The sequence below is a fragment of the Dasypus novemcinctus genome, chromosome 20 (genome assembly GCF_030445035.2).
Source record: "Dasypus novemcinctus isolate mDasNov1 chromosome 20, mDasNov1.1.hap2, whole genome shotgun sequence".
Taxonomy (NCBI): domain Eukaryota; kingdom Metazoa; phylum Chordata; class Mammalia; order Cingulata; family Dasypodidae; genus Dasypus; species Dasypus novemcinctus.
Window position 1 is genome coordinate 48,948,558 of NC_080692.1, and position 26,315 is coordinate 48,974,872.

A 26,315-nucleotide genomic window follows, 5' to 3' on the forward strand; every position below is an offset into this window, starting at 1 on the left:
CTTCAGCTTAAAGGGACCAGACTTGCAGCCACACGGAACCCGGGAAAAGGTCGGGACTGCTCCCAGGCATTTCGTTAGCGGTGAGTGTCGGGGTAGGAGGGCCTGCGAGCTACCCGGGAGATTATCTTTGATTCTGGCACAACTTCATCCAGTGTGAAGCCATCCATAGCTTTTGTTCTGTTTTACATCTCAGTTTGCAAATGTCTTTTTTCCTACGTGGCTTTTAGGAGGCACATAATATTCAATGACAGGATATTGACTAACCAAGTGATCTGAGACTCTTGTTTGGACTTGACTGCTTGGGATGATGGCTTCTTCTCCATTTCACCTACTTTTGACAACTGCCAGACGTTCCTGAGAGTGACTCACCTCCAAGGACCTGGCTCTAGAGTAAGGCAGGTGCAGACCCATGGGGGGCGATGGGCGGCCAGGCCGTCCCACCCTTGGTGTCCGCCTTCCCTGTGTGATCCCGGGTCAGGTCTCCACTGGCCTAAGCCCTGAAGTCCCTGCCAGCGATTGGTTTAGACGAGACGTGGGGTTCGGTTACACCCAATGAGGCTGAAGGTGCACCTCCTGAGGGAGGGAGTCCCTTAGCTAAAAAGAAGCAGCGGGATACAGACCTTCACGCAGTGGCTCTCAGTCTAAAACTAAAACTCTAAAGCCACTGGAGGAAACAGAGGGCCGCATCTTCTGTGTGTCAGGCAACAGCTTCTTAGACTTTACTCCCAAAAGCACAGGCAACAACCAAAAAGGGACTTCATCAAAATTTAAAATTCTGAAAGTCTGAGGTCTACTTAATTTTTTTTTTTAGCCTCAGGTCTTTCTGCACCGGAGAGTGAGGCTGGCGCTCTCTTCCCATCCTGGGCATGGGGCCCACGCTGCTTGTCTCACTCTGGAAACTTGTGTTCCCTTTAGCTTCTGGCTGGTGAATTTGCTCAAAACTCAGATTTGGTCCCCAGGACTTTTTCCTTTTGTGATTGATAAATGGGCAAAGTAAGAGGTTTAATTATCTTGTTTAAGAGAAGTAGGGGTTTAACAGTTGGGTTGCTTTTGTCTGTAACAGAATACCTAAATAATATTGACTAAAAGAGTAAGGACATTATTATCGCATGAGGCAAACTATATGCAGCTAGGGTGGATCGGGTGGTTAATTGAGCAGCTCAATGCTATTAGTGTTCTGAATTGTCTTATCCTCTACTCTCTTGGCTTTTCCCTCAGGGTCCCAAGATGGTTGCTGTTGCTCCAAACATCTTCACATGACGTAACATCCAGAAGAAGGAACAAGTAAGGGAAAATCTTTCCCGTTGCTCCCAGTAGACTTCCTTTAGGAATCACAGACGAGACTAGATTATAGTCTCCCAACAAACCAAGTACTGACCCTGATCTCCTGTCCTTCCCACTCCCCTGTACTTGGGAGGAAAAGCTCAACTCATGTTTTCTGTGCTCAGCTGTCACCAAAACTCTTTCCTTTGAAGAAGAACTCAGGTACACACAAAAATGTTAACAACTACCTCTGGTAAGTAGTGGGATTTTAAGATACTAGGCAGGGAAATACATGTCTTTTTTTTTTTTTTTTTTTTTTTTTACTTTTTAATTTAAAATTATTTCATACTTACAGGAAATTTGCAAGAATAGATTTGAGGAATTCCCATATACCCTTTATCCAGATCCACCAATTTTTAACATTTTGATACAATTGCTTTATTTTTCTCTCTCCCTGTCCCTACTCTATATATACACATGTATTTTTTCTTGAACCATTTGAAAGTCTGCAGCACCATGATTTTCTTTACTCCATAATATTCAAATGTTTATGTCCCAAGAGCAAGAATATGCTCTTACAGCTCAACAGTATGGCTATTAAATTTAGGAAATACAATAATATTGCTATAATAAGCTACTATCCATATTCCATTTCATCAATTGTCCCAATAATAGTCCTGATATAATTTTTCCCATACAGGTCTAGTCCAGAATCACGTACTGGAGTCAGTTACCATATTTTAAAACTCTGCACTCATCTGGAAGACTTCCTCCACCTTTCTTTGTCTCTCATGCCACCGACCTATTTTAAGAGTAGGCCAGCTATGTTATAGCATGTCCTTGGACTTGTATTTGTATTTCCTCAGGATTAGTTTCAGATTATGCATTTTTGGCCAGAATATACGTGATGCTGTGTCCTTCTCAAGCTATCCAGCCTGGAGGCCCGGGGATGTTAATTTTGATTAGCTGATGGAGGCGTTGTCTGGGTTCTCGCTGATGTCTGAGGGTTTCCTGCATATGTTTTTAGGAGGCACGGGGGGCCGAACCCAGGACCTCATACATGGGAAGCTGGTGCTTAACCACTGAGCTACATCTGCTCCCCTGAGGTTTGTTTTTTTTTAATTTCCCCCCTTCCCCTCCTCCTGCCCTGCTGTTTTTGCTCTCTCTGTTGTCTTCTCTTCTCATTTTCTCTCCTCTAGGATTCACCAGGATTCAATTCTGGGGACATGGAGAGAGGTTCCCTGCCAATTGCGCCACCTCAGTTCCTGGTCTCTGCTGCGCTTCACCTTGACTCTCCCCTCGTCTCTCTTTTGATGCGTCACCATCTTGCTGCGTGACTCACTGCGTGGGCACTGGCTCACCGTGTGGGCACTCATGCGGGCACTGGCATGGGCACTGGCTCATCACGCAGGCACGCTTTCTCTTCTTCTTTCTTCGACAGGAGGCCCCAGAGATCTAACCCAGGTCCTCCATATAGTAGGTGGAAGCTCCATCAGTTGAGCCACATCTGCTTCCTGAGTTTGTTTGTTTTTAATAGCAGAAAGATGTCACTTTTTTACAGAGACATAATTCACATACATAAAATTCAGCTTCTTAAAGTGAACAGTCTGGTGGGTGTGATGTATGATTTTTTTTCATCATAAAAAAGTTTTTTAATAAATTATAAAATAAAGCAGTACAGAGAAGCGGCTGTGGCTCAACTGATTGGGCTCCCGTCTACCATGTGGGAGGCCCTGGGTTCGTTTCCCAGGGCCTCCTTGTGGAGGCAGGCTCACCCACACCCACGGAGAGCTGCCAGCCTGCGCCCACAGAGAGCTGGCACAGCAAGATGACGCAACAAAGGGAGACAAGCAGACACAGAAGAACGTGCAGCAAATGGACACAGAGAGCAGACAGCAAGCAAGCGGCAAGGGGGGGGATAAATATATATGTGTGTATATATATATAGCAACACAGTAACTGGGAACTGAATTTAAATGAAAACTTGTAAGCCATGCTCATTTGTGTAAATAACAGCGCACCCTGATAACGATATGGCTGGAGAGACAGGAGGAGCTCTGAGCAGCATCTTGCTGGGAGGAAGCGAGGGCCTGGAGCTGTAAAGTGACTTGCGCAAAGTTAGTAAACGAGCCGGCCTGGGTGCAGACTGCCCGCTGTCCCATTCCCCTGCCCCTGGGAGCCAAAGCACAAAAGGGCCAGTTATCCCCAAAGAACTCTTTCTTCGAAAGAACAGACCCGGGGCCTCCCTCCCTGCAACGGGACTCTTAGAACTTTTCCAGCTCTTCAGTCCAGACTCCAGACCTGTCCATGGCCAAACACTGTCCATGGCCAAACTGGAACTGGCTTTCTGTTTCATCATTTACATGAACTACCTTACTCCCGGTTATCTCACCCCGTGCTGCACCTGGAGCCAGCCACAGAGCATGATGAAGCGGCCAGATGGTGGTAGGCCGCAGCCACTCCACGGGGCCTTGTAGGGTAGGCCGCAGCCACTCCACAGGGCGCTTTGTGAGACTTGGGAGTGAGCAGTAACAATGGTTTCCTCCTGCCCAGACACACTCAGCTATGCTATTTCGACAGCTCCAAAGAACAGACAGCCCACAGCCTGACACCGTAGGGACCGGCCATCTCCCCTGGCGGCAGCAGCCAGTGCGCTTGTAAAAGGCAGCACGGGCTGTGGGCGTGTTGAGACCGGCGCTGTCGGAAGGCCGGTATGTCCCTCGTTGTTCTGTTTCACGATGGCCAGGTCATGGCTCTCCTCGGCCTCACGTCTCCTGCTGGGGGTAAGAGCTGCTCTCACGCACTTCACAGGCGGCTCGGGAAGATGGACACAGTCCTTGAGAGCCCAGGGAGGGGAGCAAATCCCCGTGGCCCCTCCGCTCACCGGCTGTGAGACCTCAGGAAAGTCACGTAAGCCCTGCGGGCCAGGTAAGTGACATCACCGGTGGGGCCGAACTCGGGAATTTCAAGATGGCAGCATGGGCGCCCTAGACCAACGCGGAGCCCTTCCACGCCCGGCCCTGGCGACCCCGCGCCTCCCCTCTGCGTGAGGCCGGGCAGCTGCGAGGCCCGCTTCCCACCTGGCCAGTGGCCCTCGTAACTGCACTTACCTTCAGGGTTTCCGGGGAGGTTACACTGGAACCCAGAACATGACAGACCACGGCACGTGTCCAAAGTAGGACTTTAAATGGCTTGCCAGGTTGAGTCCCAGGGTCACAAGAAAGAAGAGTTTGTTTTCTTTTCCTCTGTTTAAAGTCAGGGAGCCATGAGAGCAGGGAGAGCTCTGGGGCCTGGGCTGCGACGCCGCCGGGCACACAACGTGCGTGCTTGGCATTTTGCTTTCGTATCTCAGGGGCTCTGCTGCAGACAAGCAGTTTCTCACCTCCTCCTCCCCTCGCCCGCTGCCCGGGGCGTACGCGCCACCAAAGTGGCACTCGGACCCTGGCACTTCCGAGTCGCTGCTTGACTTTGTTACAAAAGTGTTATTATTTCCACACATATGACTCTTTTAGTCTATAAATAAATAAAGCTTTAGAAGGCAACTGAACCCAGCCCGACTGTCTAAACTAGGACAGGACAAAAAGGCGGATCTGTACAAGGTCACTTCTCCTCACGAAATCATGTCAGCCGGCTCTGAGCGGCATTTCGGAAGGGGTGGTCATTTTCTTTGCCACATTTAGTACCTTCTAAAAGAGCTAAAAGCCAGTAGACTGAACGGATTAGAATACAATCTCTAACCCTAATAATTTTTCCAGACAATAATACCACATAGAAACAATTTTTAAGTGCAAGACATAAACATCCTGCACCTTTGGCCGGTGTTTCAACAGATTTCAACTCCTCTCAGTTCATTCTCTGCCAAGGCAGGGTGCACGGGAGGGTCTGCCTCTTCTCCTGTGCTGATGGGATCGTTGGCTCGTGTCCCTCGATTGCCCTCTTGACAGGAAAGCGCAGAATTGTAAACAGAAGTCTCATCAGAAAGCAGCGCTTTTCCTGTACCAGACACACTCTTCCAAATGTGTCCCATAGAAGAAAAACGGGATTGGTCAAGCAAGTTATTTTAGGGAGAAAAGAAGTGTGTAGGAAGGTGTGTCATGACTTTGTCCTCCTAATAGCAGGAACAACCTGAGCTCCTTCAAGACCCCAAGGGAGGGAAGCAGACTTGGCCCAGTGGTTAGGGCATCCGCCTACCACACGGGAGGTCCATGGTTCAAACCCCAGGCCTCCTTGACCCGTGTGGAGCTGGCCCATGCGCAGTGCTGATGCGCGCAAGGAGTGCCCTGCCACGCAGGGGTGTCCCACGCACAAGGAATGCGCCCCGTAAGGAGAGCTGCCCAGCACGAAAGAAAGTGCTGCCTGCCCAGGAATGGCGCTGCACACATGGAGAGCTGACACAGCAAGATGACGAATAAAAAGAAACTCAGATTCCTGGTCCTGCTTCCCGGTGCTGCTGATAAGGAGAGAAGCAGTCACAGAAGAACAAACAGCAAATGCAGACAGAGAGCAGACAACTGGGGGAGGGGGAATAAATTTAAAAAATAAAAAAGAGGGAGCCCCTCTTTGTACCACTTGCTCCCTCGCTCGTGGTGCGCTGAGCCTCGGCCTTGCCAGGTCTCTGAAATGTGTCTGTCTCATTCATCAGAGCGACGCCCACCCCCGTCTGCCTGAACTCCCTGCTGCTCAGCCTCCGTAACTAACATACGAGACCACCACTGCCCACCCCACTGGAAGGGTCCTGTCTGTGCCCAGCTCCGCCACCGCCTCTCTTCTGGGTTTTTTTTTTTACTTTATGCCATCCCCATTCCAAACTAGAATGCGGGTGGGCCCCCTGAAGGCTGGGACTGGCCTTTCTTGCCCGGGCGCCATCTCAGGGTCTAGAGCAGAGCTGGCACGTGGCCTTGGCAATCAGGGCAGGGTGATGGCAATGGCTGTAGGCCTTCCATGAGCGCAGGGGCCTGTGAGCCAGGTTACCATGAACAAGTCGACTGCACAAACGCCCATGGTGCCCGGCTCCTGGCCAGTCCAACCTGCCCGTTCTCCCGCCAGAACTTCAAAAGTGCAGGCTCTCTCAGCCCACTGGGCAAACGTCTGTGGCCTACTCTTTCTTGCAGAATGTGTGTAAGGAAGACAAGAGGTGGACTTTATGGAGCTCTTGCTGCACCGCATTTATTTCACCAAACCATCGAGGCAGGTGGCATCATCCTTCTAGCACAGAGGGGGAAACTGAGGCTGAAGCGTCCAGGCTTGTGAGGTCAGCTGTGCACTCCCTTCCTGTTTCAGTAACTTCAGAGAGCATATGGGTGGGGGCGGGAGGGCCGCCCTGTCGCGTTCCCGCAGCTGCAGGTCTCTGGCCCGCCAGGCGGCCGCTGAGAATGGCACAGCAAAGAGCAGTGGGACTGGGCATGTCCCGCCATTGTGCGATTAGGGTGGGCCCAAGGCGCTGTCCTCAGTCTCCTCCGGCCTTGGAAGCAAAGCCCTGCTGCAGCTGCCCCCCGCCCCTCACTGCCTCCGGGGCCCTTTATTCCCAGGCGCAGCCCTGGACGGCAGGGGACGGTGGCAGAGCCGTGGAAGGGTAACACGACGGTGGCAGAGCCGTGGAAGGGTAACACGCAAGCGCCCTTTCTTTTGACTTTGTTCTTTGCACTTGTAATCACAGCCTCTTCGTTCTAGCTGCTTGGGGAAGGAATGAGGTAGCACAGGGCCATGTAATTAATATAATCATATTTAATTAACACGCCACGATAATTACACATTCAAAACGGATACACTCTAGAACTCCTGCAGTGTGTGGCAAAATACACCACCAAGGCAGACTGCGGCTGACCCAAAGTCAGGTCACAAGGAAATGCGATTTAGAAACACACTCCCCAGTCTTGATCGCCAGACCACACCGTCACCTCACTTCAGAGTCAAGGCCCGACTTGGCCCACCCCATCTCTTTCGGGGAAGGTAGAACCCTCATTTCCCACCGGTGCTAGTTACGCTCTTTCCAGTGGTAAGGTAGGAAGGCGTGTCCAAACCACCTCAGGAAGGGAGGGCAATGCAGGAAACCACTGAGCCACGAGCTTCGTGAGAACGCAGGCAGGCCCAGGATGGACAGTGGCCCTACCCACCCAGGACTCCTGTAAGTCAGCTTCTCTCAGCACAGACTGCAGTGCTAGATTCAACCCTGGGTCGAATCAAGCCACTTCCTGGCTCGTGGCTCTGGGCAAGTTACTTCAGCTCCCTGGGGCTGTGTCCTCACCTCACCAGGTTGAGGTCGATCTAGGTCGATCTGCCATTATCTTCACGTTTTTATTGTTGTCGTTCTATTTTCCACGACTTCCCCACCGCGCTGTGGTGTCCACGCCTCGTGGCTTCCAACGCTGCCTCCGTGTTGCGTGGCTCTGCGTCTGCCTCTTTCCATTTTCTTTACTGACTGCCTCTGGTCCCATTGTCCATCCCTCGTGGCTTCTCACTCACGCCCTGTTCGTTGCTTTTATTCCCAGGGCCTCTTGTTCAGGGCCCTTAGAGACCACCCAGCCTGAGCTCGGCCACCGGCCAGGCTTCCGCGCCGTGGTGCTGGGCGCCACTGTTGATGAGTCTCTCCACGGCCGTCTTTGACCAAGGCCGGAGTCGTGGTGGCCAAGGCGGCAGGGGTCTCAGGACCTGGAGGACTCCTGTGTGTGGAGAACCACTTCCGCTCGGTCCGAGGAGCCTGTGGGCGCAGCAGCCGCAGGGGGTCCGGGGGTCACTGCCGACACTCTTTCATCCATACTGGGCTCCATTTATAGAAGAAGCTGAGGCGCAGAAGCATCAGGCGATCTTATGTCTTAAAATCCAGAGGACATGCAGTGCTTTATTTAATTTTACCAAGGAAGAGGTGCTATATTTTACACTTTCTTTTGTTCAGGAACGGGTGATGATCTTTTCTCAGCAATGCCATCTTCCAACATAAAAAATAGTTCTATGGCTATTTTATTGTAATTAGTTCAGAATTCAAGTGATAGAGGGTCAAATGGAAATTACCTAAGGTGAAATAAGAGTAAAGAGCTTTAAAGTATTTAAATACACCGTGATAGTTATGACATTTTCTTTTTGCTTCCTTAATACCCCGGCTAGGTTAACGAACCACAGTACTCATTATGAGTGTTTCAGACACTGCATAGTCCACGTTCTTTAGTAGAAAGGCTCTTCTGAAGATAGAACTGGGAGGAGCAAGGGAGAGCAGCAGAGAACTTAATTTTTATAGGACTTGGGAGATGAGAGTCTCCAGCCTGCAGATTGCTTATCAGTGACTTGTTTCAACTTGCTGAGTGTTTCTTGAATGAAAGCACTTACTTAAATCATTGTCCCATCCTCATCTTATATCTGTTTTTAGCTAAAATGCATTCCTCTTAGTCCTCATATACAGAAGTTTCTGGATTGAAGTATTTTTTTTAAAGATTTAAAAATTTACGCCCCCCCCCCCCCCATTTGCGCTTGCTCTCAGCTCTCTGTGTCCATTTGCTGTGTGTTCTCTGTGTCTGCTCATCTTCTGTTTAGGGAGCACGGGGAACTGGACCTGGAACCTCCCATGTAGGAAAGAGGCGCTCAATCATTTGAGCCACCTCCACTCCCTGCTTTGTTCTGTGTCTCATTGTGTTTCCTCTTTGTGGCATCTTGTTGCGTTATCTTTTTGGGTCAGTTCGCTGCACCAGCTCGCCGTCTTGCTCTTCTCCTCCAGGAGGCATTGGGAATCGAACCAGGGACCTCCCACGTAGTAGGTGGGAGCTTAATCGCTTGAGCCGCAGCCGCTTCCCTAGATTGAAGGTATTTTAACGTGTAAATTCTTGTTAAGAAGCATTCCAGTTAATGATTAGGAGAGACTGAATAAAGCAAGAGCAAATTAATTGCCCAGGTGAAAAGGTGAGCAGAGAAGAAATCAATGGATCTGAGGCCGAGGAATTGTGTGTGGCACCAGTCCAGGGAATGGGGCGTACCACAAAGGCCAACTGGGTGAATTCTGATTAGTAACGTCGTCATATATTCTTTGAAGAAAGAGAGGCTTACCTGACACTGTGGCAGCTGTAAGCCAAGTGGGGGTCCTGGTTTTGAGTAGGGCTCTGTCGTCAACCGAGCATGTCCCCGAGACCCCTAGAGAGGTCAGGGTTCAATGTGCAGGAAGAAGGGCAGTGCTCCGGCTCCTCTGGCACATCCAGGGAAAGGGCGGGCCTGGGATAAGGTCTGCTAGGGAAGGCTGTGCGGCTCACCTGCATGGGGTGACCGAGAAGCGCTCCTGAGGGTTTAAAGGATACCTCTCCATCTTGTCCGCCTCTCTTGAACCAGAAGAACCAGACAAACTAGGTTCAAGCCTTTAGGAAGTTCAATTAACTAAGCTTGTACATGAGGTTAATTGTTTAAGGGATTTGTTTAATTTAGCCATCAGTTGAACATTAGTCAAAGACCATGAAAAGCAGCAATTCCCATTTTAATTAAAAATGTTCCCATTTATAAATAGAACGATGAGATGCGTAAGTTGAGTGTAAAGTCTTAAGAAAAACTAGGCTTTTAAGTTTATCTGGGAGGCAACTGGAAAACAACCAGCACAATCTGCCTTGTGGGAAAAGAGTGACTAGTGGGACTTCCTGCAGGGAGGTATGTGCCTGCCTCTAGCCTGGCCCCAGGCAGGAGGGCGCCGTGTCAGCGGGGAGCTGAGCAGAGGCCGACCCCCAGCTGGCGGCAGGTTACCTGGTGTCCAGTTATCGCCAAGGCCGTGCTCAGGATCAGACTGAACGAGCAGCCATTTCCCTTAGGGAGACTTCTAGAACTAAACTCGTTTCACTGGGATTTACACACAATACGTCCAACCCATTCTATGCTTGGTGACTGGGATGAGAACAACCTCAGGTGTCCAAATCCTTTGCCATCTCTCTGGCCTACTCACCTTGGACTTCTAAAGACCTAGTTCATAGCAAGCAAGAGATAGCATTTGCCATCCATTCATTCACTCAGCGAATTTTTATTGAATGTCTCTATAAAGGACGTAAAAATGAAACAAATTGGTACCCTGCCATCAAGGACTGTAAGGAAAAGACAGTGGGGGACAAAACCCATATATTAAGAGTGCCATCGTTTTGTATTGTAAAAAAGAGGAAAAGGTGCCTACTGGTGACCTATTGTGTCCATGTGCTCTGTAATCCAGTCTTGAACAACCTCCTGAGGTTTTCAGTATCCATCTTCACCTTCACACCAGCACATAGACTCAAAAGGTGGCTTCAGAGCTCGCAGTCTGTGGTCTCACCCAGGCCTGACCTTCTCTAAGCCACACTTCTCTCTCCCCAGTGCTGCCTCGGATTGTACTATACATTGTTTATGTTTTAGGAGAGGGACTGATAGCTTCCAGCTCACGGCTCCGGGAAAGCTCTGTGGCAAAGGTGTCTTTGAACTTGGGCTTGAAGGATAGCTAGGACATAAAGATGTGAAGAGACAGGCAAAAGTCATACATTTTAAATAAAAATAAACCTTTTTATTGTAGGAACATATATACAACTCAAAAGTTCCCATTTTATCCACTTTTGGATTTACAACCCAGTAGTAGTAATTACTTTCATAATATTGTGCTAACGTCACCAATATTCATTATTCAAACTTTTTCATCACCTTGAACAGAAAGTCAGAACCCGTTAAGCAAAAGGCAAAAGACATTCCCACCTGGGAAGCACGAGAGCAGAGAACGTGGGCACCTGGGGATTCGGCTTGTGCAGTGGGGAGCGGGAGGCCCAGTGGGGGACGGTTCAGAAATGCAAGTTGGGGGTCAGGGCGAAGGCGTCGGATGCCAGTCCAGAGTCTGGGCTTTGTGCTCTGGGAAAAGCACGTCATTCAAAAGGAGCCAAAAAGCCCGGGGCTGGGCTTCGCAGCCTGCACCTGCCAGCCACAAGGACCAGGCTAAAATGGCCTGAACTTGAAGAGGTGGGGGGCATCTCCCAGCTAGGCCCACGCAGGTTTGGGGACCGAATCACAAAAGGAGCCGACGTGTTCTCTCTCCTTCCAGAGGGCAGAACCAGGGGCTTTGGGGGGAAAGTCAGAAGAGCAGGCTGCAGCTGGCCAGGAGAAGGGCCTGCACGCTCCTTGCTGCCAGGTGAATTCAAGCGGGCACGAGGTCTCCTCTCAGGAAGGCTGGAGCTGGGGCGCTCACCGCCCTGAAGGTCGCCGGGACCTTTAGGGCCCATTCCCCTTCTCCCGTTATTCTCTGCAGGTTTTCTCCTGCTCTCGTGGTGACCTCTGGGTCACCGCTCAGCTGCCCAGCAGGCATCCTGTCCAGCTGCAGGGTCCCCGGGAGGCCCAGAGGCCAGTGGCTCCAATGGAAGTGCTAGAACCTCTTAAAAATGAAACATTCCAGGGATGCCTAGATGACAAGCAGATAAGAGCAGAGCTCCTGTAAGTCTGATTAGACGGAGAAGGGAGGAACCTGAAATCTCCTGGATGGTCCTTTCTCACCCCTGCCGGGCAGGCCCTGATTTGCCCACCGCTGCTCAGCCCTGGCCTCTGTTGAAGTTTCCTTTTGCTGCTGCTGCTTTTTTTTTCTGGACTCTGGTGGCAGCTGTTATCACTCCAGCTGCAGAGGGGATGGGAGGCGACTTCCTGTTATTCTATCCCTCCATCCCTAAGGGGTGGGGCGTTCCCTCCCCCATCCCCTGCTGGCTGTAGTTTCTGAAGAACTTGAGCCATGTGGCCAGAGGAGCAGGCTGGCAAGGGCCACCGACAGCCGAGAGGGTGTCGGGGGTGAGGGAGGGGCAGGGCGACTGTCTCTAGGGGACAGGCTGAGTGATTGACTGGTCCAGAGGTAACCGAGGGCGTTACCTTGAATCAACAGTGGGGCAGTGGGGGAAGGGAAGCGTTCTGGTGGAAGCACAAAAGGAAAGAAAAACAGAAGCTAGTTGAAGTTTCAGGCTGAGAGATTATTTAAGGACAGGGAGGCTTTAAGGAATCCAGGGAAGTTAGCAGGGATCTAATGATTCCTTATCAGTAGCCCATTTTAATAGGAAGCCTTTTCCTTGAATTTGCTGTAAGGAATACACAGAGGTATTAACTGGAGCCGTATTTCACCAGTCTCACATATCTGTGCCCTCTCAATTATCCACACAGTAACCGCTGGGTGTTACCAGGCTGTGTCAGAGAGATTCCGGATGGTTCAGTGACTTGTCCAAGGCCACATGGCAACTAAGAGGCTGAGCTGGGAGATGGACCCAAAGCCTTATGCCGTCCAGCTGGGGCATGGCGGTGGACAAGGCCTTGAGCTAGGCTGTGAGAAAAGGGTGGAAGAGTGGGCTTTCCAGCAAGGCCCAAAGGTGGGAACCAAGCAGGCAGCTGTGAGCAGACCCCTGCACTGCAGCAGAGGGCATCCTGGGGGTGAAATGGAGAGAAGACGGAGCGGTAAGGAGAAGCCAGGTTAGGGGGCGTTGGCAATGACTGCAGGGAAAGGGGGACCAGATTTACAGGGGACAACGTGGACGACAAAACCAAACCTGCTTTGGAAAACTCACCTGGTAGCGGTGCTGGGGGAAAATGGAGTCAGAGGTACAAGTTAGGAGCTGGAGAGAGTGGAGGCCCTTGCCCCACGGTGGTAATAAAGTCTGAGAGCAAGGCCTGGGTCTGTAGATTTTTTAAAGCAGATAGTGTCTGAACGAGTGTAGACTGTAGGCAACCAATACTTAAGATACAGAAAGAAAGGACGGCTCTGGAGACAGACATTGGCTTGGATTCCAGGTCTGGGCCACCTGGGGCCCTGGCCGGGGGTCACCTGGCACAGCCCTTGATCCCCGGCGCTGGTACGGTGGAAATGCCCACCCTACACGCCGCCAAGTCTGTGGTGAAATTCACGGCATGTTGTCAATCAAAAAATCAAGAGCAACAAAAAGTAACGCACAGTCCTTCCCCACGGTGACAGGGAACGAGGTCCCCGCACCTCACACGTTCGAGCCCCGGGCCCCCACTCTCTCCGCCTGGAACCTGCTGTTAGTAAACCGAAAGACCCGTCCCCCCAGAGTCCCAGCCCAGGGGGTCAGGCGGCGTCCGCGGTCCAGGCGGTCCCTCCCGAGAGTCCCCTCCTCCAGGGGTCCCGCCGAGCTGGGCGGGGCGCGGGCCCCAGCGGCGCCCCGGGAGCCGCCGCCGCCGAGCGCCTCAGGGCGACGCGCCGCCTCTTAGCCCGGAGGTCCCGGTCCCTGGGGCTGGCCGCGGGGCAAGCACTGCCCTCCACCCCCGGCGGGTCTCCCCGGCCGCCCGCCCGCAGGCCCCCGCCTCCAGCCGCCCCCCGGCGCCCCCGGCCGCCGCCCCGGCCTTCCGGGCCCGCAGCCGGGCTTCTGGCCGCCGCGCCCGCGGGGCCGCGCCCCTCCACCCACGCCCCCGGCGGCCCGGCCGGCTCCGCGAGCGCCGGGGCGGGCGCCGCTGACTGACGCGGGCCGCGCCCAATCGCCGCGCCGCGCCGCCCGCGCCCGCGCCGCGCGCTCCGGCGGGGGAGCGGCGGGGAGGCACCTGGGCGCCGAGGTCGGCGCTCGGCCCGCGCGGCTCCGGCGGTGCGGGGCGCGCCCGGGGCGGGCCGAGCTCCGCGAGGGGGCCGGCGGCGGGGAGGGCCCGGCTGCGGGCAGGGCAGCGGCTCCGGGGACGGCGGCCGGCGCTGTGCGCGCTCCAGGTAAGCGTGCGGGGCTCGGCCACCCGCCGCCGCCCCCGCCCGGGGAGAAGCCCCTGGCCGGCTCCCGCGGGGGCGGGCTCGGTGGGGCCGGGGCGGTGGCCCCGAGCAGGCCGAGGCGGGAACGCCAAGGGCCGGACGCGGAGGTCTCCGTGTGCCCCACGCCCTGGGCGCCCAGGAGCGCGGAGAACCCCCAGCAGGGGTGGGGGACCCGCGACTCCTGAACGGTGCCCCCTGCGAGCGAGGCACCTCGTGTGCGCGCCTCAGCGCCCCGCGGGCTTCCCACGCGGAGGTGAATGAAGGGCTGTGACTGGGAGCGAGCCCCGTCTTCGTCCGTGCCCTGCGGGACGGCGGTCCCTGGGGTGTGCCCTGCCTGGGTTTGTGGGAGCCCCGGCCCGGGGGGCGCTGCTGCGGCGCCGGCCGCTCCTCCCTCCTGGGTCTTCCCAGGAGCCCCTCTCCGCGGCCGGGTGGGGAGGCGGCCGGGTCCCCTCAGATCTGTTTCCTGTGAGGACGAGGCGCCGTTTTGGGTTTTCAGGGAGCGGGATTAGAGGAGGGGGTCTGCACTGGGAAGGGGTGGAGGGCGTGGCGTGCAAACTCTTAATTATAGGAACGAGAACTTTCCAACGCGTGGGACCGAAACCAGCCCTTCCTTTCATCAGGGTCTGCCAACAGCGGGAGGGAAAGAGCTCGACCCAAAAGCCCGAGTGGGGTGTTGAGGGAAAGCAGTGGCTTGCTGGGAGGAGAAAGACTATTTTGAGAAGTGGAAGAACATAGTTCTGATTGTTTGCTTCTTTCCTGTGTCAGACCTTTTCTTGCATTTTTCTCTTCGGAGGTTCTCTGTGCCCGAGGCACTAAATGGATGTGATGGCCTTTCTGGGGAAAAAAAACCCAAAAACCAAACCCATGCACGGATTGGGAACCCTCCCTCAGTGCTCAAGGCCCTTTCTTTTGTAGAAAAAAAAGATGTGGGCTTGAGACTCCCGGGTCCGGTTTCCCCTTTCCTCCCACGGAGTTTGCTCAGACAGCCGCGGTCCCCGGTGCCGGGTCTGGAGGAGCCGGGCGTGGACCTCTGTGGGAGTCCAAAGCTGCGCCCCAGGCGTCCGAAGGAAAGGTCCCTCCCGGAGGTGGGAGAAGAGAAGCCCCCGACGCGACTGCTCCACGCACGACTGCTCCACCGCGTGGGGAAGGGTGCGGAGAGGGGCTCGCCATCTTCCCGGGCAAGTGGCAATTACATTCCAGAACTAGAAAAAGGGATTGAGTTTTGCTGCTGTTTGTTGCTGAAAAAATTAAACCGCCCAAGGTGGATGAAGAGTAGGCTTTTTGAAAAGGGGAGGTGAGCCTGGTGGAAAGGGCAGAACCTTTCCATTTTGGGTTGTGTTTTTGGGCTGAGAAAGAGAAATTGCTAATGACTCTGGAATAACGCGGAGCAAGCCTGGTCCTTGCGTCCTGCAGGAAGTACGTGCAACAGTCTGTATTTTCCAGGGCCCTTTTTTCAGGAGGAAAGAGAGTGAGGTGGTGTGGAATTCCTGAGGGCTCATGTGAGCGCCCTGAAACCTGGGCTGATGCCGTGTAAACGCTAATCCTGCGGGACGTCCCCGGGAGAAAGCTGAGGAGGCTGCCCTGAGGTGCCGGCTCACACTTGCACCGTCCTTCCCAGAACCCAGCTCCGGCCCAGGGAACTGAACACCCCAGAGCTTTAAGTTTCCTTCAGCTCGAGTAATAACAGTAATTTGGTGTAATTCATTTGAACCAATCTTGTACCTTCTCGGTCTGCGTTTATGAGGCAGATGGGGTATCATAAAACGTGGTTATTTCGAAGAACAAAACTTGAGAGATGGGCGAGAACACGCCACGAGAAAGGCGTGGGCAGGCTTTGATTAAATTCTTTGACCAGAGACTATCATAGTCCCCGCAGCTCCTTTAAAAATTAGGATAACCTGGCCTTTACGGACAAATATTGGCTGGAAATGCCAGGTCAGACTATAGTGGCGGATCGGTAGTGCCTAATGTCAAGGGCATCGCAGGCAGTTTTTGGAAACAAATTCAGCGAGGGAGAGTTTGTTTATGTAGTCTTTCCTCACTTGCTGTACCAGCGTGAGATAAATCAGAACAAGGTCATTTTTTTTGCCCTCAGTTTTTCTATAGATGACTTCTTTTAAAACCTGTCTTTAATTTTCACAAACTATTTGTATTTTTCTAGTTAATTTAGGTTATGTTGGTAATCTGTTATATTAAAAATAACTGGGGTTTTCCTCTCCGGTTTTAAGAAATATCTATATTCTAATCAGCATGATTTTCCAACTGTTAAAAGAGAAAAGACCTTTTTGAGCATTTTGTCTTCTTAAAAAATATTCTTCTTGTCTCTGGCCTGGCTTGAGTTACCTTTTCAAACAATGAATGAATGAATGAATACCCCATTTGTGTTTGGGTCTGTATCCTGCTTTATTAAAAAAGTGTTGCTGTAAGGTGAAAACATAGGCAAGAGTTATTGTGTAATGATGGTTTTTTTTTTAATTTTCAGTGATTTCCTTAGAAAGTTTTATTGGTTCTGAAATTAAGAAAAAAACAAAACAAAACAATTCACCTTCAGCAGTCAATAGTGAATGCATTTAGGGCACCGTGATTTTTTTTCCTCCAGCCAGAGTGGAACAGATGGGTTTAGGTATGAAGTCCAAAGCTGTTGTTAAGGTTAGGGATGCTGGGTGTTGTTTGGGAATAAAGGGAACAAGTGTCTGTCTTCTGGCCAGCATTTCTGTTTAACGAAAGGATGATATTTCACAATTAAACAGTCACCCTACTGTCCACAACGGACATTGTCCAAGAACTCCTCTTGGCTTGTACAGCTCCATGCATCTGTAGTGTATGATGTCATTTGTTTCTCAAATTAATTGCAGTGCAGGTCAGAAACTTTTTCCTAAGAAAAAAGCCTACAGCTTTTGTCATCTATATCACCACCACAGAGATTGATGCTTATTAAATGGAGCTAAAGTCTTAAGAAAACTGAACTATCTCACCCTTTAAAATACAAAGACTCTTCTATTTTTTTCTACAATCTTTATTTTAAATATGATAATTATTGATGTACCTTTGGCATTACTTGATAATGATAATTTAGAAAACCATGTGGTTAGAGTTCCTTTTGTCATATTTTTCACGTTGAAGGAACTAAAACAACTGGATTTAGGCTAAAAAACCGACCTTTTCAGGAGTTTGAAGTTGCCACCTTCGTTAGGCAGCTCTTGCTGATGTGCTGTAGGGGTGGTGGGGAGAGAAAGAGCTGAGTTAAACACATCCCAGTCTGTACCCATCCGAGAACTTCTGTTTCTGAATGTGGGTTTGGAGTAAGTGGTCCAGGTGTGTGTGTTGTCACTTTGGTTGTGTTTACTTGTGTGACTCACATTTTGACTGGCTTACACTCACAACCTTGTTTTTTTGGCAAATATAATGAGTTCCGAATAGAAAATCATTTAGTGGTTTCTCTTCGACGTGCACCTACAATGTCCGTGCCTGAGGCACTGCCTAACCTCGGGTTGTCTCGAGGGTACGTGTTCTGGCCCAAACACGTGTGTCTTGTGTGGGTCCTGAAGGGAGAAAGCCAAGCACACTTGGGCCCAGCGGTAGATTTACAGACATCCTCTGAGCGTCAGAGAAGGTCTGGGTGTTTTCACCGTCTTTTAATTTGGGGAAATCAGGCATTTGACATAAAAACAGAGCCGGATTCGGGAGAGCAGGTTTGGTCCTTCTCAGCATGTGTGTCTTTGGGAACAGGGTAAACTTGATTTCACGATGGTGCGTTCACAAATAAGCGGCCCGATTCTTTAGGCAAACGAGGCCACCTGGGTGTGTTCAGCCGGGGGACGTGTCAGGCGGTGCAGGCTGCATTGCACCCGAGACCTGGGAGAGGTAACTCGTCACCAGCTGTGCCACCGCGCTCGCGTTTCTGGGCCTGGGATCTCGCTCGTTGAAGTTCTTCCGCCTCTCTTTGTCAGCCTTTTCTCTATAGTACTTTGAGCAAATGTCTCACTGCTGCAGGATTGTATGGGGTTTCATGAGGAAAGTTTACCGACCTTACTTTATTTGGAATAAAGTGAAAGCAAGGTCAAAGCTTTATGGCCTACTTTCATCATCTTTATGGTGCGGCTGCAGTTGATCCATCGTTTTTTTTTTTTTTAAGATGCCACTTATAACCACACGCAGCAGAGATTATTACTTTGACTCAGAAGTTGAACTTGCGCTGTTCCTTTATTGTGAATGTCGGAAGAGTCAAATGGGCCTGTGGTTTCCCTCTAGGTTCCTCTGGGAAGTGGGTAGAGGGAGGAAGGAAGCAGTGAAGCGCAGAGGAGACACGCTGGCTGAACCTGCGAGTTGGCAGGAGCTTTGGCGCAAAGTCGCCTGGGTCTCGGTGTTTTCCCCCTGCGTCAGCAGCCTGGAAGCATCCTTCCGTTCCACCCCTGTCAGCGTGACTTCGCATCACCGAGAAGGCTTCTGAACATGGTTTTTTATGTTTTCTCCACTTGGTACCTTGCTCCTCTAGGATGGCTTGCGTTCCACATCACCCTGTGGGGTGGACATAGATGTGCAACCAATATTCCTTCCTTCCTCTTCTTTTCTACAACAGAGCCCTGATTTTGTTGTGTACACCACTGTAGCCAGTTTAAAAACCAAAACAAAACCCAAAACGTGTTTCCCAGCATTCCTTGCAGCCAGGTGGGGTCCATGGGACAGCATCCTGGCTGATGAGCTGTTAGACAGGGACGTCGTCTGTGCACCCCTGGAAAGTGGTACCCGAGAAGCCCTCTGGGGACACAGACGAGCATGAGGATGGACGGAGGAGGCTGGGATACCGGCCCTCCCTGCCCCTCTCCTGACTTTGTGAGAAGAGTGAAATCTCCATTTGGTTAAGCACAGGAGTTGGGTCTGTTACTTGCTGCCAACTATGATTTTAACTGAGACTAAAGTGAAAAAAAAAATCATAGTTCATCTTTCTTTAAAAATTAAATGGCATTATTCTATATGAGAGGAAAGGGGGGAGGGCTTTGGAACCACACAGACCTTACTTAAATCCTGCCTTAGCTTTTTATTACAGTCTGATATTGGTAAGTAGTTTTACGTCTCTGGGTCTTAGTTTTCCCATCTGTAAAATGGTGGTACTAATATTTGTCCCATAGAACTTCTGTAAGGATCACAAATAATTAGAAATTAATAGAACTAATAAGGGCACGCCCAGCACACCATAGATTTTCAAAAGATCGTGGCAGTTATTCCCGAAGAAGAGTGCAGTGCGGAGCCTGAAGAAGAAGGTGAGTAATTGAACTCTTTCCCGTAGTAAGTGCTAAACGCAGAGGGATTGACTCAACGGTAGATTAGCTGGACGGCTGAAGTAGCTTGCCTCCAGCTACTCACCACTCATTTTGACCCTCCTCCCTTATCTTCACTCCCACTTGTTCAAACCAGAATACTTGGAACTTTTCTGTCCTCTTAACTTGAGGAGACAAAGGATGTCCTTAGGAAAACTTTATTAACTCTGTCATAGGATGAAGGGTGGAGGCACTGGAGTCAGGAAAATATCGATTGGAATCCCTGGTCTGCCCCTTCCTAGCTGTGTGATTTTAGGTAAGTCACCTGAGAAATAGGTGGTTGTGAGGTTTAAATCGTGGGGATGCATGTGACGCTCTAACCACTGTTTTCCTGGCACACAATAGGCAAGTGGGTTTATGACAGATGATTGTTAGTGTTTCATTGAACATTTAGGCAGTACCCTCCCACGGTGATAGGTCCTCTTGGAGATGTCAGGACAAGTACAATATGGTCTTTGCCCTTGAGAGTATTCACCTGCAGGATGTAAGGGCAGAGAGGGATGGTTCCCCGTACACGTAACCATGTTAAAAACCAGATTTAAAAGACTAGCTTTTTCAAAGAATTGAAGAAAATAAGCTGACTTAAATAGATGTCTATTTTATATATTTAAGGAAATAATAGGCTACATTTCAGACCACACACACTCAAGCACCAGTGCGACTTACGTGTGTCCACGTGTTGAAAAGTGCGAAGTGGAGTGGCTTTTGGGAAGTGGGACTAGGATCGCAGGGGAGGGGAAGGGGGCTTTGCTGTTTTCACAGCAGGTTTTGCCTTTTTTACAATGAGCGTCCATTACTCTTGAAATATTAAAAAAAGGTACTAAGTTTATAAAACATCCGTCGGCGGGGCCCTGAGGGCCGGAGGGGGGGAAGGTCACACTCTGAGTTGGGCTGGTCGCTAGAGCAGAGGGGGTGTTGGTTAGTGGGATCCAGCACGGGCGCGGGGTTTGCGTGGGGCCTCCGAGAATGGGGGGGGGGGAGACGCTGGGCCCCCGCCGCAGGGTGAGCTAGATGCAGGGTGAGCTAGATGCAGGGTGAGTGGGATTAGATTTAGAGAGAAGTGAAACAGAGAACAGGTTTGTCAGGAGAGTAAGATACTTAGGGGCCGGCCTCTTTTAAGGGGGAGCGAGGGTGAGTACGAGTGTGCCGGGTGTTCCTGGGGGTCTCTGTGGGGTGGAGCAGAGGACAAGAGCACCCTTTGTGAAGGGTACCAAGTGGAGGCTGAGTTTTCAGTTAGGATTTGAACTCCAGGAGTTTGAGATTTCACGATGATGCTCCGCAGTGTTCTCGTGTGTGAATGGGTAAAATAAGGGTACTTGTCGCGCTGGGCTGTTGGGAGAACTGACAGCGTCATGTGCCTGTATACTAAGCACTGTTCTAAGCACTGTACATATTTTAACTTAGATTTAAACGCTACATCACCCCTAAGAAAAAGGTACCGCTCTTCTTCTCATATTACGGAAGACGAATATAAGGTACAGAGAAGTTAAGCAACTTGCCCAGTGTCACACAGTGACAGGATTTAAACTTAGTCAGTCTCCATGTCAGGACCCCTGACCGCTTCAGCCTCCGTGTCAGGAGCCCTGACCGCCTCAGCCTCCATGTCAGGAGCCCTGACCGCCTCAGCCTCCATGTCCAGAGCCCTGACCACCTCAGCGTCCATGTCCAGAGCCCTGACTGCCTCAGCCTCCGTGTCAGGAGCCCTGACCGCCTCAGCCTCCATGTCCAGAGCCCTGACCACCTCAGCGTCCATGTCCAGAGCCCTGACTGCCTCAGCCTCCGTGTCAGGAGCCCTGACCGCCTCAGCCTCCATGTCCAGAGCCCTGACCACCTCAGCGTCCATGTCCAGAGCCCTGACTGCCTCAGCCTCCGTGTCAGGAGCCCTAACCGCCTCAGCCTCCGTGTCAGGAGCCCTGACCACCTCAGCCTCCATGTCCAGAGCCCTGACCACCTCAGCGTCCATGTCCAGAGCCCTGACCGCCTCAGCCTCCGTGTTAGGACTCCTGATTGCTTCAGCCTCCACGTTAGGACCACCTCAGCCTCCATGTCGAGACCCCAGCGCCTCAGTCTCCGTGTCAGGAGCTGTGACTGCCTCAGCCTCCGTGTCAGGAGCCCTGACCGCCTCAGCGTGGCCTCTGGCTTGGTCCTGTACGTGGCACGTTAAAGGGCATTACGAGCTCTTGGTATTGTCTGTGTGAAGATGCTAAGACTTTAGAAGATGAGAGTTCAGACAAAATCATACATTTCTGGGTCCACTCCAGGGCAAGAGGGAGGGGAGAGAAACTCCTCAAAGAGGCGTGTGTAGAGAGAAGGGGAGCGGGTGCACACAGCCCTCGGGGAACCCCGGTGCCTGGAAATGGTCGGGTGGAAGGAAGAGTTCTGCGGAAGGAGATGGAGCGGGGTCGTGGGGGCGGGGAGACGGCACCCATGGGACGGGCCGTCCACGCCAGGGCCTGAGCAGGGAGAGGCACCGCCAGCGGGGGTTGAGCCGGCCCAGGGGGGGTGAGGCTGAAGAAGCAGCCGCGGGAGGGCTGGGTGCGAGGCTGCGGGGAGCACGGGGGTCTGCAGCAACCCTTCCTCACGGGGCGGAAGGGTGGGGTGGGGAGAACGGCCTGTGACAGGCCACCTAGAGGCAGTGAGGGGACGTCCATAAAGCCACTCGGGCCCCCGAGAGCCGGCTCTTGGCATTATTGGTCAGGAGAAAACTAAAGAGTGACAAGCTTCTCATCTGAACCAGACAGCCTGACGCATTTGCCAAGAGGCTTCTCCAGGCAGGAGATGAATTTATCGAAGTGGAAAGTAGTGGAACAGAAAGGAAGAGGAGAATGAAATCAGACAAAGGATAGCCGGGCTGTGTTCGAAGGAGGGATTTCTAGATGACTGGACTTAGTGGTTTGCAGAACAGCTTCCCTGGGAAAAGGAGCTTCCCAAGATGCGAGGAACGGCCTGCTTCTGGAGCGGCGGCCTGCTTCTGGAGTGTGCCCTGCCTCTGGAGTGTGCCCTACTTCTGGAGCAGCTGCCTGCTTCTGGAGTGAGGCCTGCTTCTGGAGTGTGCCCTGCTTCTGGAGCGGCGACCTGCTTCTGGAGTGTGCCCTGCTTCTGGAGCGGCAACCTGCTTCTGGAGCGGCGACCTGCTTCTGGAGCGGCGACCTGCTTCTGGAGTGTGGCCTGCTTCTGGAGCAGCGGCCTGCTTCTGGAGTGTGCCCTGCCTCTGGAGTGTGGCCTGCTTCTGGAGCAGCGGCCTGCTTCTGGAGTGTGCCCTGCCTCTGGAGTGTGCCCTGCTTCTGGAGCAGCTGCCTGCTTCTGGAGCAGCGGCCTGCTTCTGGAGTGTGCCCTGCTTCTGGAGTGTGCCCTGCTTCTGGAGCGTGCCCTGCTTCTGGAGCGTGGCCTGCTTCTGGAGCGCGGCCTTGCTTGGGTTGAAGTGGAACCACTGAGGGGCAGTGAATGCCCTGTGGAAGGGACTTGCCCGGTGGAGAGGCTCTCGGGAGGGCCCTCTTCAGTGTTCAGTGTCTTGAGACATCTTTGGTCAGAAAGACGTTGGGTTGTGGTATTTCAGCAGGTTTATCGCTGGAATGAGGTGAAGGTGATGGGAAAAAATCCTGAAGCAGTGATTTAAGAGTGCAGTGCCCCAAACTGCCCGCCCCTCCCCGCAGCCCATCCCCACGTGGCTCTTTTGGGGTGGCTCTGAAAGGGTGTCAGTGCAGCCTTAGCCACGCTAAGAACTTTTTGGATAGGCCAGGTAGCTTTGTGTCCACTAATCCTCAGCAGGCCTGGCCGTATTTGGGGGCCCCAAAGCAAATGAAAATGCGGGACCCCTTGTTCAGAAGGCAGGAAAAGAGTGCTGCTAAAGGTACCTAAATATAAAGTTTTTTCCTTTATCCACAATCTCTCTCTCGACTTGTCATGCTATTTTTAACTTACTACTGAATGCCCTTCTCAGTGAAGAAAATCAAACATTTAAATTATTAGCATGAATTTTACTATTTATATTGTGTAACACCAGTTTTAAATGCAAATGTAAGAGCGTCACACTCATCTGCAGAAGTACTAAACTCCCACCATCCGTATTTTGCAGTTTGTCCACGCTCAAGGCGCTCGGCCACTTCCACGTCCCGTCTTGACCGGCCCACGCTCTACCAGCGTTCGCTGCTGCTGGCTTGGGCGAGCAGGGAAAGGACCACGGGCTTGCCCTGCCTTCCCCCTCCCGTGTCGTGGTTTTCAGGGGACGTGGTTGGTTAATACGGGGAGGTGACAGGCATAAGGGAAGGCAGGACAGGGGTCCTCGGTCCCTGGCGCGTCGTAGGATGCCGTCCCTGTGCTCTGTGTCCCGGCTCCGTGCTAAGGGGAGGCGTGGTGGCCCGGAGACCCCGGCCCCTGGCCGCCCTCAGTCCATCTGTAACTTGCTTCCCTTGAACTCTCTTGGTTTTGCCAAACTCCCCAGCATCTTGGGTCCACCAGCTCAGGGCTGTCTGCGAATGGGGGCCAGGGCAGGGGGGGCACACTTACCAGGGGTGTCTCCTCTGCTGCGTCGTCCCATCCGACGGCACTTACAGAACGCAAGTTCAGAGGTTGAGGATTTCAGGACGGTGATGGCAGGGCACCTAGCCGGGTGGGGCCTTTCTGACCCCGGGTCCTGTGTGGCTGTCCCGGCCACTCACCCTGAAGACGGCTCTAGCTTCAGAAGTCAAAGATTTTTAAAAATGTATTTCTTTTAACAAATCATCTTTGTTCATACATATTAATAAAGCATAAATCCATCAAAAGTGAACAATCGGTGGTCTTTGGTATAATCACATGGTTGTAAATTCATCACTTCAGTCATCATTAGAGCATTTTCATTATTCCAATAATAAATGAAAAAAAAAAAAAAGAAAACTCATCACCTCTCAGTCTCTTTATACTTCCCCTGCGTTTATAGCTGCTATTGTTTCTATCTCTCTATTTTATTTATATTTTGTAAAAAAGTCATATATGCAATTTTACCCATATTTGTATTTCACATGAGGTTTCACTTGTTATACAGTCCAGTGTTACATTTTTTAGCTCTCCTGCTAGTAGTATATATGTCCTTAGACTTTCTTTTTTAACCACTGTCATACCCATATAATAGCACTGCCGCTTTCACCATTTGTATTCATTTCCAAAGAAATAAGAACAATCTTTTTACCAATTCAGCACAGATTAACCCTCACCTTTCCATTCTCTACATTTATTCTATTTTCTGGGGAACTGTATTCTAATTATTAGCAACATAGTTTACACAATATATTTAGTTCATAATAGCGCAGTCATACAGTATTTGTCCTTTTGTGTCTGGCTTGCTTTTCACTCAACATAATGTCCTCAGGTTCATCCATGTTACCATATGCCTCACGACTTAAGTTCTTTTTCCAGTTGCATAATATTCCATCATGTGTATACAGCATAATTTGTTTATCCATTCATTGGTTAATGGATACCTGGCTTGCTTCCTTCTGTTGGCAATCATGAATAACACCGCTGTGAACATTGGTGTGCAGATGGCTGTTCATGTCACTGCTCTCAGTTCTTCTGGATATATACCCAGTAGTGGTATTGCCAGGTCACATGGCAAGTCTATATTCAACTTCCTTAGGAACTGCCAAACAGTTCTCCACAGCAGCTGTACCATTCTACATTCCCACTAACAGTGAATAAGCATTCCTATCTCTCCAACACTAGTAGTTTTCTAACTTTAATGGTGACCACTCTGATAGGTGTGAAATGGTATCTCATTGTAGTTTTAATTTGCATTTCTCTAATTGCTAGTGATGTTGAATATTTTTCATGTGTTTTTTTTGCCATTTGTATTTCTTCTTTGGACAGATGTCTATTAAGTCTTTTGCACCTTTTTTGTTTTTTCATTGTCTGCTTGTTGTCTTGCTCATTGTTTTTGCTTGTTGTCTGTTCATTGTTTGTCTTCATTAGGAGGCACCAGGAACTGAACCCGGGACCTCCCATGTGGGAGGTGGGCTCCCAGCCACTTGAGCCACATCTGCTCACTGCTCATTGTCTGTTTTTTCTTTTAGGAGGCACTGGGAACTGAACTTGGACCTCCCTTGTGGGAGGTGGGCGCTCAACTGCTTGAGACACATCTGCTCCCTCCCTTTTGCCCATTTTTTAATCAAGCAGTTTGTCTTTTTATTGCTGAGTTATAGTATCTCTTTACGTATCATGGATATTAAAACCTTATCGGATATGTGATCGCCAAATATTTTCTCCCATTGAGTTGGCTGCCTTTTCACCCTTTTGACAAAGTCCTTTAAGGTACAAAAATGTTTAATTTTGAGGACATCCTATTTATCTGTTATTGTTTTTTGCTCCTGCTTGGGTGTAAGGTTTAAAGAAATTACCACTTACCACAGATCTTGAAGATGTTTTCCCACATTTTTAGTTTCCTGACTTTTTTATAGCAGCCAATCTAATAGGTGTGAAATGATATCTCAATGTAGTTTTGATTTGCATTTCCCTAATGGCTAGCAATGTTGAGTATTTTTTCATGTGTTTGTCTAACCATTTGTATTTCTTCTTTGGACAATTGTCTTTTCAAGTCTTTTCCCAATTTTTAATTGGATACTTTGTCTTTTTATTGAGTTGTATGATCTCCTTATATATCATAGATATTAAACCCTTAGCAGATATGTGATTGCCACATATTTTCTCCCATTGAGTTGGCTGCCTTTTCACCCTTTTGACAAAGTTCTTTGAGGTGCAAAAGTGTTGAATTTTGAGGAGGTTCTATTTATCTATTTTTACTTGTTGCTTGCACTTTGGGCATAAGGTTTAAGAAACTACTGCCTACCACACCCCAGGATCTTTTTTTTTTTTTAAAGATCTATTTATTTCCCCCCCTTCCTTTCCCCCTTCTCCTTCCCCTACCCCTCCCTGCTGTTCTTGCTTTCTGTGTCCATTTGCTCTATGATCTTCTGTATCTATTTCTCTTTTGGTCTTCTCATTTTTTCTCCTTTAGGATTCAGTGGGATTCGATCCTGGGGACTTCTGATGTGGAGAGAAGTTCCCTGTCAATGGTG

General features: G+C 50.9%; 1 protein-coding gene and 1 long non-coding RNA gene across 19 annotated transcripts in view; one reads left to right on the forward strand and one right to left on the reverse strand.

Annotated features, from left to right (window-relative positions):
* Positions 1-10,728: 10,728 nt before the first annotated feature.
* On the reverse strand, positions 10,729-13,333 carry LOC139437113 (uncharacterized). Its single transcript, XR_011646704.1, has 2 exons — positions 12,768-13,333; positions 10,729-11,629 (listed from the first exon to the last, which is right to left on the reverse strand). It is a non-coding gene; the product is annotated as an uncharacterized lncRNA (long non-coding RNA).
* A 440-nt stretch (positions 13,334-13,773) lies between these two features.
* PPFIBP1 (PPFIA binding protein 1) overlaps positions 13,774-26,315 on the forward strand; it is a 213,418-nt gene continuing 200,876 nt past the window's right edge. For all 18 annotated transcript variants that reach the window (XM_071210223.1, XM_071210234.1, XM_071210228.1 and 15 more), the window contains exon 1: positions 13,774-13,912. The gene's annotated coding sequence lies outside the window, so the exon portion shown is untranslated. The remainder of the gene's footprint in view (positions 13,913-26,315) is intronic.